A 12,778-nucleotide genomic window follows, 5' to 3' on the forward strand; every position below is an offset into this window, starting at 1 on the left:
AGACGTGGAACTTGCCAGCCACAATAACCATACATATACACATAAGTGGAAGCCCTGGTGGCATAGTGGTTAAGAGTTCTGCTACTAACCAAAATGTCAGCAGTTCGTATGCACTAGGTGCTCCTTGGAAACCCTATGGGGCAGTTCTATTCTGTCCTATAGTGTCACTATGAGTCAGAATCAACTCAGTGGCAACCAGTTTGGTTTGGCTTATATGTATATAAAATGGGTGAAATATATACATATATGTATATACTTCACTAGTTTTGCTTCTCTAGAGATCCCAGCCGAAGACATTTGGTACCAAGAATGGTTCTAGAGAAACAAAATTGTAAGGACAAGTTTTCTAAATTGGTTCTCAAGTCTGGTTAGTCTTAAAAATGTTGATGACTCTGCTTGCAGTAGTAAAGAGGGAACTGCTAATCCACGAAGTGAGGTGACAATAGAAATATACAAAATAGGGAGACCTCATACCTCCAAGAAAGCAGCACTGGGAGCAGAGCATGTGCTTTGGACCTGGGATCCCTGCGCCTGAGAAGCTCCTCGACCATGGGAGGATTGAGGACAAGGACCTTCCTCCGGACAGACAAAGCCTTCCCCTGAAGCTGATGCCCTGAATTTGGTCTTGTAACCTACTAGACAGTAAGAAAATAAAATTATCTTTGTTAAAGCCAAAAAAAGAAAGAAATACACAAAATATTACCACCAACACACGAAGTATTGATGACAGGCAAGGCTCTCAGTGATCGCATGTTTGATGCTTTTGCTCAATTTTGTCGGAATGAGAAGTATAAGGAAGCTGGTTGATTTTTCCTACTACACAAAGTGGTGAAAGAAAGAGAAGAGCTCAGGGCTTCAGAGTCACAGCTGAAGTGCCGCATAAATGACCTCAACGTTTCCACTTATGCCTTAAAAAACCCTTTTGTAAAATGGCGTAGTTTTTGCATATAACCTATGCACATCTTTTTTTTTTTTTTTGTAGGCACATCCTCCCATATTCTTTAAATCATCTGTAGATTGCTTATCATACCTAATACAATGTAAATGCTATGTAAATAGTTGTTATACAATACTGCACTGTTTAATGACAGGGTGTGAGGCGAACAACGCTCAAACGACAAGTGCTGGAGAGAGACTGAGGATCTGTGAAATGGCAGGAGGCTACAGCAGGGTATCCCTGCTTATCAAGTCATTTGCGTGTAGTGCTGGGTGCACATACAAATTCAAGTTTTGCTTTTTGGAATTTTTTTTTTCTAATATTTTCAATCTGCAATTGGTTGATTCCACAGATGTGGAACCCATGGGTACGGAGGGCCGACTGTACATGGTAGGAGAATGGCATAGTGGCTATGCTCATGGTTCCTGGAGCCAGACTCCCAGGTTCAATTCCTGGTAGGACCACTTGCTAGCCTCATTCTCTAGTCTCTCTGTTGCCCTTGGTTCCTGAATATAAAGTGAGCATAAAAAAATAGTGCCTCATAGCAAATTGATAAATATTTTCAGAGCCCTTAGAACAGTCCCTGACAAAGAGTAGGTGCCATATGAGACTTTTCAAGCTACTAAAAAAAAAAAAAAATTTTTTTTTTTTTTTTAAATGTAAGTTAGGGACACTGAAAGGCAGGCCTGGCTAAAAAATGTTTAAATGCTTATCAGCATATATCTTCCCTTACTGCCCTCCCTTCAAGGACCACCTCCTTGGCATCCAGCATAATTTTTTCCTGGAGATAGAATTAAAGGACAGCTTCTGGTCAAACTCCATTGTAAAGGACACCAGTGCAATTACCATCGAATAACCACAGACATTTACCTACAGCTTGCTTGTGCAAAGCACTTCTAGGTGTAGTCAATAACTTAGATTTTAAAAAAAGAAAGAAGAAATTACAGTTAGAATGCCTCCAAGTGGAACTGGCTGCAATGAAAGCCTGTGGCTGTATCAGGCCCATGGCTGGCTGCAGTACCATGCACATGTCACTAATTCCAATGCCCAGTGTACTCCCGGGAGTGAGGGAATGAGTCAAGGGGGTCAAGGTCCCTTACTAGCTCATTAGTGCTATCTGGATTTAAAAAAGAGATTCCCAAATCCCAGGAGGCAGCTCACTGCTTGGAACAAAACCTGATGCATTAACATCCTAGTATTTCAAAATGATCCCCGAAGCCCTGCAGTTACACTGATGAAATGTGATTTATACCAAGGCCAGTGCTGCCAAACCCAGGCTGGGGAGGCTGCCTAGCAGAGGGAATAATTGAGAATGCAATGGATTTCTCTATCCGTGAACCTCCTAATTAAATAAGAGAAGTGCATCCCAGGAGTCCTGGACCTCCACCCCTAGGCTCTGCTGGCCTCTCTGCCACCATGTATAGACTTAGTCTGTCACCATATCAGGCCTTTAGACCTCAACCCAGCTCTAGGAAGCCTGGTAGCCTTCTGGAAATTGCCACAGAAGCAGTCTCCAAAAGCCTACTCTCTCTGAACTTGCTATCTTCTGCCCAAGAACCACACCAGGGATGGTGCTAGATCCAGCTCAAAAGCGGCTTTATTTTCTTTGGGGAGGATATACTTGAGAGGGGATGAGACAGGAACGTGCTGGTGAAACAAGGAGGAGAGACACCATGAACACTGTGCAGCAAAAATGCTTGTATGCATAGTTTGAAAAATTGCCTCTAACTCAGGAGTATTTTGAGTTAGGTTTTGTCTGATGCTCTCCCACAGCACCCTTTGCCTTCCACTGCAGCCCAGAGAGCAGTAGAGAAGAAATAGGCCAGGAATATGGTCTCTGGCATCAAACAGACCAAGGTTTACCTTTATAGACATATGAAATAGAAAAATTGTCCAACACGTGTTTGTGAGCTCCCCATCTGAGGATATGTTCCGTTAGAGATCAAACGGCTATTATTTTCAGCTTGAGACTAGGTAGCTGCATTAGTCTAGACAGGCTAAGTGCTGTAACAAGAAATCCCCAACCCTCAGTGGCTTACTTAACACAATATAGGTTCATTTCTCACTCTTATCACAGTCTAATGTGGGTTGTGGGGAACTCTGCTCCACACAGTTGTTAAGGGATCCAGGCTTCTTGGATATAGTGGGTTTCACAATCTCCTAGGACTTTAGAGTTGTACACTAGTTCCTGTGTCTCCAACTAGCAGACAAGGCAAGAATGGAGAGGTTAGGAGCTAAGCCACTGCACTATATTGATTGATATTTTCTCACATGGCCGGCCCCACCTGTAAATGGACTACATTTCCATGAAGGGAAGATAAGGCATGTATTCTCTCTCTGTGTACAGGAGAAAATGAAATTAGTGGGACTTGGCAAGTACTTATGTTGTCTACCATAGTCAGAAAGACTTCATAAAGAAAGCAGTATTTGAGCTCTCTGAGATCTCACGTCCATGCAGCCTCACTGGACTCTCTAGTTGGAAGTAACCTCCGAGGTCACTTTCAGTTGCTCACGGTATCTCACAGCTCAGTCAAGCATGTAGTCTAGTCTAGAAGATGCACTAGAATACAGAAATATGAAGAGGAGAACAGGCATTCTAAATAGGATGACCAAATTCTGGGGGCAGGAATAACTACATGGGAGAATGGCATAGTGGTATGCTCATGATCCCTGGAGCATGAGTTGAGTACACAGTAAGTGCTGGGAAAACATTAGCTGGTTAATCATAAATGAGATCAAGAGGAACATGCAGCAGACAGTGAGGCTAAGGGTGGAAGCTGGACCCAGGGCCAAGAGCTGATACTGCCTGAGTGGGAGTCAGAGGAATAGTGGGAGGATCCCTGAATATTGACTCCACTAATGGTGAGCAGTCCCTGGGTGGTGCAAATGGTTAACACGCTTAATTGCCAGTCAAAAGGTTGATAGTTCATGATCACCCAGAGGCCCAGAGGTGCCTCAGAAGAAAGGCTTGGTGATCCTCTGGAAAATCAGCCACTAAAAACTCAACGGAGTACAGTTCTAAAATCCTACAAACACAGGGTCACCATGACTTGGCAACTGTTTTTTTTAATGGTGAGGAGGAGGTGGGGCCAGAGAATATATTTGGCACTTTGCAACTGCTGTGTGTGTTAGAAGTACCCCCCAGAGAGTATAGACATCTTGACTTCTGCTGAGCACCATGTGTATTTGACTGTCACTGATTAGTATCTAGAATATATAATCTGAAAATCTATAAATATTTGTATATAATTAGCCCACTGTTGTTCCTTTTGTAAGGAGATTTCTAACCTGGTAGTGAAAACATAAAATCCTAAGAAAACATTTTCAGTGATAAATGTCTGTGTTTATTTTCTCTTTGAGTTGGAGTCTCATGACTATAATGGCCTTAAGAGGACATTTAATTCCTTTCCCTGTCTCCTGGGAAGATCCCAGCTAATGACAACGAGTATGTGCCATTTTAAGGAGTCCTGGTGGTGGAATGGTTAAAAGCTCTGCTAGTAACCGAAAGGTTGGCCATTCGAACCCATCAGTGGCTCCTTGAGAGAAAATACCTAGTGATGTGCTCCCTTGAAGATTACAGCCTAGGAAACCCTATGAGGCAGTTCTACTCTGTCCTATAGGTTAGCTATGAGTCAGAATCAACTCAACAGCACACAACAACAACATATGCCATTTTTAGGGCTTCAAAAAAGAATGAAACACAGAAAAGTCGGTGATTGAAGAGTCCATGGTGGTAATATGGGCATTCTAATCAGCTAAGAGAAACCTGGGTGGCATAGTGGTTAAGTGATACAGCTGCTAATCAAAAGGTCAGCAGTTCAAATTCACCAGGTGTTCCCTGGAAACTATGGAAACCCTGGGGGTATAGTGGTTAAGAGCTACGGCTGCTAACCAGAAGGTCAGCAGTTTGAATCCACCAGGTGCTCCTTGGAAACTCTACAAGGCAGTTCTACTTTGTCTTATGAGTCGCTATGAGTCAGAATCGACTTGATGGCAGTGGGTTTTTTTAGCCAGCTGAGACTCACCAAGGGGAAGACAAGCAAGGGAATTTGGGGCCCTTGATTTCATTTCACTACTCTATCTGTTACTGCACTTTCCCTATTTGGAACTCTGACCTTCACTGTCAGGCCCTGGTTCCTGAAGACCACTTTTATCTTCACACCTGTGTGGAGCTATGCACTGCCATGTAGGTGGTACCTTTTCCTCAAGGTTCAGGCAGTAACTGCACCTGCATGCTTCCTCTCAGTAGCCGTCCCCTCTGTTAGGCCTGGGTCTCTTCCTCTCTCCTTTCAGATCTGATCGGAAACCCGACTGTCCTGAGATAGTCTTTCCTGAGGAACTGACTACTATTCCAGCCTAAGCACACTTGGTGGACTTGGCCTGCACCCTTTTCTTTCACCCATCTAAAGCCTCTAATGCTGGCAAACAGGCCAAAGCCCCTAGCCATCAGGCAGCTTCCAACTTTTCGCTAGTAATGTCAGCCTTCCTTGGACCAAATATTTTTCATGGTTGAGTTGGGATTCTGTGAATGAGAGCTCTGTTTTCTGATTTTATTCATCATCTGGTGGGGGTCATTTTTTCATGCGACAGATTTTGACTGATCCTCCTGTTGCATGAGTAGCGTAGCTCTTGTTGTCACATGCGCAAAGATGAGGGGAGGAGGCGTGGCCTCTGATCTACTCCAGGAATGTGAAGCCTCACGGGAGATGTAGGAATCACAACTGAATTTCCTTCATTTGAGATCAATACAGGATGGTGAAGTGGGAGGCAGGGGAGGAAGGAGCCCAGAGCAGAATGCCAGCATCGGCTCCCTGCTCAACCATCTGTTCCTTGTGACTCTGGGTGAGTGACAGTCCCTACCAGAGCCTCAGTCCTTCATCAATGGACTGGAAGAAAGGACTGAGTGATATCGCCAGTCACCCTCCAATCTGGTGAATCATAGCTTCACAACCACTCCAAATGCCTTTCCACTTGTTCTCCTGGCTTGGGACATCCAGGGCACCCAATCCAGAGGGCTTTTTGGATTCTAAGGCAGATTCCTTGGGATCCTCCTGATGAAACTCAGTCCCCTAAATTTTTTTGGATAGAACTGTGGCCCACGTGCCCTCATGTCAAGGACCTGTCTCATTTTCCAGGTCCAAGAAGATGAATGCTCAGTATCTGCTCCGAGGGAATGGAGTATTTCTTCCAGGAAGTTAATAAGATTGTATATTTTAGCCTTGGGGCACTGGAGAAGGGAGAGAAAAATTCCCTGAAACAACATGTCTCTTGTTTAATAAAGTTTTATTATGATTATATATGAGTGTGTGGGAGCAAGAAATCTATATCCATTCTTTGCCATCACAGCTTTATTGGTTCTGAGCTTAAAAAATCAGTTTGGTGACTAACAGAATAAAGAACTGACTGACTGGTGATTTTTAATATTTGGCTCGTCCAGGAAGCAATCTAAAACAGTGAGAGCTTATTGGAAAGTGTAGATGATACTGAAATGAGTTAGGTAGAGGGGCAGGCTGTCCTGGCTCATACCTTGAGAAGGACAGGCAGATATGACATGGTGACCTTTTTGAGTGCTGGCTATACCAGCTCAGAGAAACACCTGGCTTTGTGAAGCAAAATAAAGCTTCTGATTTTGTTTCCTGCTGACTCCTATCTTCCAGTCTGTTTTGAACTCTCCTTCAACCGAAAGTGGGGCCCTTGGGTGATGTAGATGGTCAGTAAGCTTGGCTGCTAACCTGAAAGTTTGAGGCTCTAGTCCACCCAGAAGCTCCTTGAAGAAAAGCTGGTAATCTACCTCTGAAAAATCAGCCATTGAAAGCCCTATGACACACATCAAGTTGCCCTGAGTCGGAATCGACTAAACAGCAACTGTTTCTGGTAATGATATCAACTGAGAATATCATGTCATCTCACTCCTGTTGGCAAACACTGTTCTTCAGGCAGGCCCCACTCTTCTGCCACCTTTGTGTGTATGTATTGAGCCTCAGTGCCCTGTCCCCCAACTGGATTTAGTGCTTCAGCCTGAGTTACCGTTAAGAGTAAATCCTGTTTCCTGTTGGAGGTGAGGGACGGGCCTGGAAACCTTGCCCATTCCAGCAACTTTCCAACCCCCTGCATCCCAGGTTCACACTGGAGTTTTCTCTGGACTAGATATGCTAGCTAATGCCTCTTTAGGAAACGTCAGAATGTATTCCTGGTATCTCCTCTCTGGGGTGGGCACTTTCCCCTTAATTGCCTGAACTCCCTTCTACTATTCACAGCAACTGACTTTTGGAGCCATGGACTAGATGAAATCTAAACCATTTTGATTTTAGCTTTTCCAGAGTAAGACAGCAAGTACGATTTTCTTTAGATGTGAAGGTAGCACTTTCTGGTCAGATGGTATAAACTATACCAAACTCAGCAACAAATCAAGGGGCCATGACAGTGAAGGAGGTAGGTTGGTGAGTGGGTAGGTGTATGGAGGGGCAGAACGGATATGATACGTGGGGTGAAGGAACAGAATTTGTGTGGGATAAGCCTGAGGAATAGAGCTAGGAAGTAGCTGTTGTTATTAGCTGCCATAGAATCAGCTCCAACTCATAGTGACCCCATCTACAACAGAAGACATTGCCCAGTCCTGCACCTTCTTCATGATGCATGAGTCCATTGTTGTGGCCACTGCATATTTTGAATGCCTTCCAACCTAGGGGGATCATCTTATCAGACAATATTCTCTTGTAATCCATAGGATTTTCATTGGCTAACTTTCAGAAGTGGATTGCTAGGCCTCTCTTTTTAGTCTGAAAGCCCTGCTGAAACCTGTCCACCATCGGTGACCCTGCTGGCATTTGAAATACTGTGGCATAGCCTCTGGCGTCATAGCAATACCTAAGCCACCACAATACAACAAACTGACAGATGGGTGTTGGTATGAAGTAGTAAAACGTATCTTTGCTGTCCATGGCATTCTCCTTCCGCTGCTGTGATGTGCATTCCCTTTTCTTACACAGAAAGCAGCCCAAGGCTGAGGATGAGGAGCTTTATTTGGTCTCTGCATAACTGAATCAGCCACGTACAGCCTTACTGGCTTTTTTCTCCAGCAGGACAGAGTGAAAAACTAGCAAAAAAAAAAAAAGACAGAAATGCCAACTGAAGTCAACAGAAAATTGTTTAAACCTGGATCGCTGCTCTTCCTGCCTGGTCAGAGACCCAGGTTCAGCTTCCCAGAGAGAACACAAGTACGGGGTTAGTGAGACTTTGGGAAGGGTGCTAAGCCCATGTCAGGGAAAGGTTGATCTGAATTACTTGTGAAAACAACATGCAGAAATACATCACAGTTCAACAGATTTAAGTAACTGTCCCAGGCCTCATAGCCACTCTGTTGGGTAGAGGGCTTGGGTCAAGGGTTGGAGCTGAGGCACTAAAACTGGGGTCTTCTTCCCATCTAGAACCTTTTTCCAGCTTGTCCAGCACCCAGGCTGAGTTTCCCGTGAAGCACCATGGAAGAGAGCACTACAGTAATGCAGTGGAGACAACCTCTGCCTCGTCTGTATTTCCTGTGCCTTCCATTCTCTGTCTTAGTCTGTGTGTCTTAGGGATAACAACTATTCAAAGCTTCAAGTCTTTTAATTTTTTTTATTGAGTTTTCATTACACTTTAAACATTGCTGCAGTTGGAATTAATGAACAGAGGCCTGCTGGATATTCAGCCAGAATCTTCAGAACCCCAATGGTCTTGACTCTGAGTCAGAGCTTGGGACCATTTGTCACTTAAATGATCCATAATTTTGTTTCTGATTAGTACTGAGTAGTATCAGTTGCTCTGGGGATCCCTTAGCCTTCTGCTTGGCTATGAGCACTTCTGACTCACTCTGCACTGTGTCTTAAAGACAAGCTTCAAGTCCAGGGTGTCCCTTGGAAGTGTGAGTTCATGACTCCAAAAGACATGAGCAGCCAAGGAGGACACTCTTTGTCCAGGACTATCCTCACATAAAGAGAAGTCAACATCTTATGGAGAACAAGAAAAACCCTTTACCTCTAAAATTCTTCCCTTCTGTTCTCAGTGCATAAAGTTATATTACTCCTTTGGGATTATAAGACATTTTGGTCTTTTGAAGTCCTTTATTAAAATGTAAAGACATCTAGGAAGGGTGATAACGTATATTATCAACAAGAATTTGAAGTCATGGAGGGGAGGAAACATGAATTAAATGCCTTTCCTTATATATTAAATTCTTGGCTTCCCAGGTCTCTTGAAGGTTAAGTCATTCTATATAAACAAGATGCCCAGCTTTCTGAAGACTTGCCCCTTTAAGTCTAATTTAAGCAATATGCAATATTTTGGTTAGAGATCTTATCTAAAATGTTTCATGCTGCCCTACTTTTAAACACAGCATACCAAACACAATGAACCACTTTTTGGATATGTCAAGGTTGTCCTTATAAACTCTCATCATTGACCTCTGTGCTGATTCTCTCAGGGTCCACTTGGGGGGCTGGGCTGTGTGTACGTGCAATGGCAGCTCTTGTATCTGATTTGCAGGCTTTCTGACCTCCCCCTCTCATCCAGGCTCCTTCCAGTCTCTCCTTGCTCATGCCACGGTGTTTGCCTTAAGCATTTCTTCTCTCTTCTAACCCAATCCTTTTTAATCAATTGTGGGTAGGAAATAAGATTCCCAAGCTTATTTGGACCTTTGAGTGAAACAAGAATAGACAGGTTTTGAATAAGAATCTTTTCCATAGAAAAGAGCAGGGTTTTTATTACAGAACCATCTGGTTCTTATTACAGAGGTATTTTTGCCATTTCTCTGTTTCTTAGCTAAGATTTAAATAGGTCAGGTGACCAGATATTTTTACAGTGAGCAGTGGGGAAGGTGGATCACTTTAGAAAATTAGGGACAAAGATGAGTTGCCGTAAAGTATAAGGGAATGGCAAGCAGCTTCTGGTAATCTCATTGCTCAAATGTGTCTTGGTTGTATCAGCAAGCCCTGCCCAGTTTTCTACAAAATGTTTCCTCAGAAGTGCCCCCTACCTTTCCCAGCACCCTCCTTCAGATATCCCATTCCCCTCATGATGCCCTTTTTCCAACTGAGAAGACCTTGGGCTGCTTCATGGAGTAGATATCAGAAGGCTGAAATGAGAAGGTAAAATAAATGAGTCTAACTTCTTCAGATAAACAATATATGTGATGGTTTTGGGTACTGTGGGAAAGTTTTGTAGAGGCAAAGTAAAAGAATTATTAACCTACTAGACTGGAAGCTCCTAGGGGAGGATGGGAGCAAGATTGCAGGTTCAGGTAGAGATTTCTAGAGTCAGGCAGAAAAGCTCCATCAGGGATCTGAGGCTGTAGTTGCCTCACTTCCCCTGGAATTCCAGAGGCCTGTTCATAGAGGACAAGGTTACCGCTAGAGTTGAGAAAAGCTTTATGCAAGGCAGACTTTTATTTAACCGTGGCTGCAGGATCCCCAGTGCTTATGAGTTTATACTAATGTGCTAGGCACTGGTAGGCAGAGATATCTTATTGGTAGATGCAAATCAAAGGACTACACCCCAATTCTTTTCCCCATTTCTTGGCCAGGGCTAATGGATTGAAAACTGGAAAAGTCAGAAAAAAACTAGGTGGTGAAAAGGGACATTGTGCTATGATTAAAATAGTGAAGGCTAAGACCTGAGCAGTTTCAAATTGAAGACCATTGATTTGGGAAAGGACTACATGGCAAGAAATCATCTGAAGATTGCCAAGAGCAATACATGATATCTTAGTTACCTAGTGCTGTTATAACAGAAATACCATAAATGGATGGTCTTAACAAGCAAATTTATTTTCTCACAATTTAGGGGGTCTGAAGTCTGAATTCAAGGTCCTGACTCTAGGGGAAGGCTTTCTCCATCTGTAGGCTTGGAGGAAGTTCCTTGTCTCTTTGAACTTCTGCTTCTGGATGTGATCTTCCTGTGGCTTGGCATCTCTCTTCCCTCATCACTGCTTCTCTCGCTTGCTTGTATAGTCTCTTTTATATCTCAAAAGAGATTGATTCAAGATATACCCTAACCCTGCTTCATTTACATAATAAACAAACCTAATCCTCATTGACATAACCTAGCCCTACCTCATTAACATAACAAACACAACCCACTCACAAATGGGATTATAGCCATAGGTGGAGGTTAGGATTTACAAGACATATTTTTGGGGAACACAATTCAGCCCATAACACATAAGACAGGGTTTTTTAGGCTCCAGGCAAAAGAGACATTTATGTCACAAAAGAAGAAGATATCTCAGTTTCTGATGTAGCTTCTTAGAGCCTTTTGATCTTTCCCCATCATCCTAAGAGGTTTGCAGCAGCTCTAGAGGACAAGTCCTCATACGTTTATGTCTTTTTCAGCAACGGAAATCCAACCAAGAGGCCCTGAGCAGACTTCTCATTTCATATCATTGGTCAGACTGAGTCACAAGGCCACTTTCAGATGAAAGGAAAGCTGGTAAAGAGAGTGCCATATTTTTATGCAAATAATGTGCACCTTTTACATTTGTTTGCCAACCATGCCCTCCCCCGTCAAGGTATTTTTTCATAAGTTCACTATGCTAACTCTTTTTACAACAACATGTAAAAAAAATTGACATAGTGGTGCTTACAAAAATAGCTTTCGGGGAGGGAGGGCACGATTGGCAAACAAACGGAAAAGGTAGAAGACATGTGTTATTTGCATTAAAACATGGTAGCTGGCTGACAGGAATCAGATAACAAAGATAGCTTATTTTAACTATGCCTAGGGGAGGGGACCTGCCTTCCTGAGAACAAGAGACCTTCAAACACCATCTGAAGACAAAATTGGGGTTCTATTAGCAGAGAAGGAAGGGTAGATGGCTGATGAGTGACAACAGCATCTGCCGCAAATAGGGTAGGACTAAAAAAAAAACATGGTTTTTAGAGAGAAGCATGTGATACCTGGCTTCTGAACATAGTGACCTTATAAATTACTGTCCAAGTAGGAACACTTTCGGAAATAAAAGAGTGCACTATCAATAATTACTCTAAGACAATAGGAATAAATCAAGACAGTCCTGGGCAAATCAGGACCTAAGGTCTCCCCATTTTTGAAAGAAAACTTCAGCAGCAGCAGCTCATATGAAGAGCTAGAACTGTAGAGGCCAACCACAGGTTTGATGATGATCGTGGCAGCAATTATAGGCTCTTGTTAGGCACCTTCTCCAATTGCATTTAAGCTCAAAGATCATAGACTCTGGCCAATGGTAGAAACTGACCAACATCCCAGCAAGGCTAAAATCAAGATTTTATTGTTCCTTTCACACTTTATATGCCTACCTTCTACTCCAAATGCCACTAATTTTCTTGGGTTAACAATTAAGCGTGAGTCAGGTTTTTACTATACTCTGTATTTCTGGATTATTTTTCTTGGAGTATCTGTTATAATGAATGATGGGTCAGTGTTTTACTTGGCCTGAAATGCTATAATCTTTCAATCAGCTAATGCATGCAAAATGCTTAGTCTAATGTCTAGAATATAATAAGTGCTCAATATTAACTAAAGCAAACACATTTGTAAACATGAGTACAAGCACACACACACAAATATAATTCTGCTTGAGGCACAATCTGGCAATGTATGTCAATATTGAAAATATTCTTTGGACCAGGTATCCAACTTCTAAGAATTTGTTCTAATGTTAAGTGTGTTTATCACAATATTATTTATAATAGTGAAAAAATTGGAATAACCATATTCACTGAAGGGGAAAACAGAAGTTATGAGACCTAGCATGGTTGCCTTCATGCTTTCTCTTAGTTCACTGCTATTTCTGTGAGTTCATTGTTTTCTAAGCCCCTGTTATATGACCTT

This window comes from Loxodonta africana, chromosome 12 (assembly GCF_030014295.1).
Source record: "Loxodonta africana isolate mLoxAfr1 chromosome 12, mLoxAfr1.hap2, whole genome shotgun sequence".
In the NCBI taxonomy this organism is placed as follows: domain Eukaryota; kingdom Metazoa; phylum Chordata; class Mammalia; order Proboscidea; family Elephantidae; genus Loxodonta; species Loxodonta africana.